The sequence below is a fragment of the Coregonus lavaretus genome (assembly GCF_964263955.1).
Source record: "Coregonus lavaretus genome assembly, contig: HAP1_SCAFFOLD_1668, whole genome shotgun sequence".
NCBI classification, from domain to species: Eukaryota; Metazoa; Chordata; class Actinopteri; order Salmoniformes; family Salmonidae; genus Coregonus; species Coregonus lavaretus.
The window spans coordinates 74,242-77,160 of NW_028163434.1; positions in this window are offsets into that span (position 1 = coordinate 74,242).

Here is a 2,919-nt window from a genome sequence, read left to right on the forward strand (position 1 = left end):
GGTTTGAAGGAAACACTGCTGTATGTGCCCAGATAACTAACCCAAACCCATCTACCAAGACTGTATTTGTACACAGATAACTAACCCAAACCTATCTACCTAGACTGTATTAGAACACAGATAACCAACCCAAACCCATCTACCTAGACTGTATTAGAACACAGATAACTAACCCAAACCTGTCTACCTAGACTGTATTAGAACACAGATAACCAACCCAAACCCATCTACCTAGACTGTATTAGAACACAGATAACCAACCCAAACCCATCTACCTAGACTGTATTAGAACACAGATAACTAACCCAAACCTATCTACCTAGACTGTATTAGAACACAGATAACCAACCCAAACCCATCTACCTAGACTGTATTAGAACACAGATAACCAACCCAAACCCATCTACCTAGACTGTATTAGAACACAGATAACTAACCCAAACCTATCTACCTAGACTGTATTAGAACACAGATAACCAACCCAAACCCATCTACCTAGACTGTATTAGAACACAGATAACCAACCCAAACCCATCTACCTAGACTGTATTAGAACACAGATAACCAACCCAAACCCATCTACCTAGACTGTATTAGAACACAGATAACTAACCCAAACCTATCTACCTAGACTGTATTAGAACACAGATAACCAACCCAAACCCATCTACCTAGACTGTATTAGAACACAGATAACTAACCCAAACCTATCTACCTAGACTGTATTAGAACACAGATAACCAACCCAAACCTATATACCTAGACTGTATTAGAACACAGATAACTAACCCAAACCTATCTACCTAGACTGTATTAGAACACAGATAACCAACCCAAACCCATCTACCTAGACTGTATTAGAACACAGATAACCAACCCAAACCCATCTACCTAGACTGTATTAGAACACAGATAACTAACCCAAACCTATCTACCTAGACTGTATTAGAACACAGATAACCAACCCAAACCCATCTACCTAGACTGTATTAGAACACAGATAACCAACCCAAACCCATCTACCTAGACTGTATTAGAACACAGATAACTAACCCAAACCTATCTACCTAGACTGTATTAGAACACAGATAACCAACCCAAACCCATCTACCTAGACTGTATTAGAACACAGATAACCAACCCAAACCCATCTACCTAGACTGTATTAGAACACAGATAACTAACCCAAACCTATCTACCTAGACTGTATTAGAACACAGATAACTAACCCAAACCCATCTACCTAGACTGTATTAGAACACAGATAACTAACCCAAACCCATCTACCTAGACTGTATTAGAACACAGATAACTAACCCAAACCCATCTACCTAGACTGTATTAGAACATAGATAACTAACCCAAACCTATCTACCTAGACTGTATTAGAACACAGATAACTAACCCAAACCCATCTACCTAGACTGTATTAGAAAACAGATAACTAACCCAAACCCATCTACCTAGACTGTATTAGAACACAGATAACTAACCCAAACCCATCTACCTAAACTGTATTAGAAAACAGATAACTAACCCAAACCCATCTACCTAGACTGTATTAGAACACAGATAACTAACCCAAACCCATCTACCTAGACTGTATTAGTACACAGCATCAATAGAGTGAGATTCTACATCTGTAGGAAGGGTCTGTTCTTTGAGCTATCAGGCTAAGAGTCCTGCTGTGTGTCTGTGTGTGTGTGTGTGTTACCTAAGTACTGGTCTCCTGGTCCATTATTAGGAGCAGTGTCTGCTGTCACTTCTCTCTTGGTGCTGGTCTCACCGTCTCTCAGGGTGTCTGCACTGATGTAGATATCCACAATCCTCTCCTCCATCTCATCTCTGTCAAACTTGACCTTCTTGTTCATATCTGGATCGGCATAGATTAACTTTGACATCTTTAACAATGCCTGGGTCTTTCTTTCTATGTAGGTCTACTATACGTTAAGTCTCTGCTTCCAGTGATATCTCTGTCTCTGAGTCATCTGTGTGAATCTGTCAGTGTGACTGCTGTAGGTGTTAACTCTAGGGAAGTATCAACAAAATGACACGGGTAGTTGTGGCTATGCTAATACAAAAAATAGAACAAGTTTCATACTTGTGTACGTACTTGTGTGCATGTGTGTGTGTGAGAGATTGTTACAGTGCTTATTGTTAAACCATTTTCTGTGGCACAATATAAATCATTCCTTGTCTCTACATGGTCATCTTGTCCAGAGTATATCTCAACACAGTCCTCCTGCCCAGGGAATGGGACTTGCTATTTGTGGTGATGGACAGGACACTATCATACCAGGAAGATATAGATAATAGAGGGGAAGTGGAGAACAAAGTCTAGCTGTTAACATATATTAAATATCATATGTAACAGCCCCAAGATAATTCAGGGAGTTTCCAGAATTCCCCCTTCCTTTCACATTTCTGCTGATTTGGACACTCTATTTACTCCCAAATATACACCAACATGTTCAAGAGATCCAGGACTACAAACATGGGTCATTATAATGTCCATACAATAGATGTGACACTACAAACTGCTCCAAGTGGATATTGAGGGTGGGTAGGCTTAACCAGTGAGGATGAGATGACAACAGAAACCACCAGGGCTCTCCTCTCACTTGATGAACCTGATTGGTGGAGGAGTTTTTGAGTGACAGCTGGTTGAACCATTTCACTTCCCTCTTTTGGGACCCATATAGGGGAACAACAGTCAAATATGAGCATTTAATATTGTGCTTATATGTAACTTGATAACAAAGACTGACTGTCAAATATGATTAAGTAACATCCTTTGATACCCTTTGATATCTCTACTACACTCCTATACAGTGTATGTAATGGTGGTTTGGTAGGGTTGAGAATGTTTGCACCAGACCTAAATGGGAGCATGTAAATATATGTAGCAAGTAAGAAGAA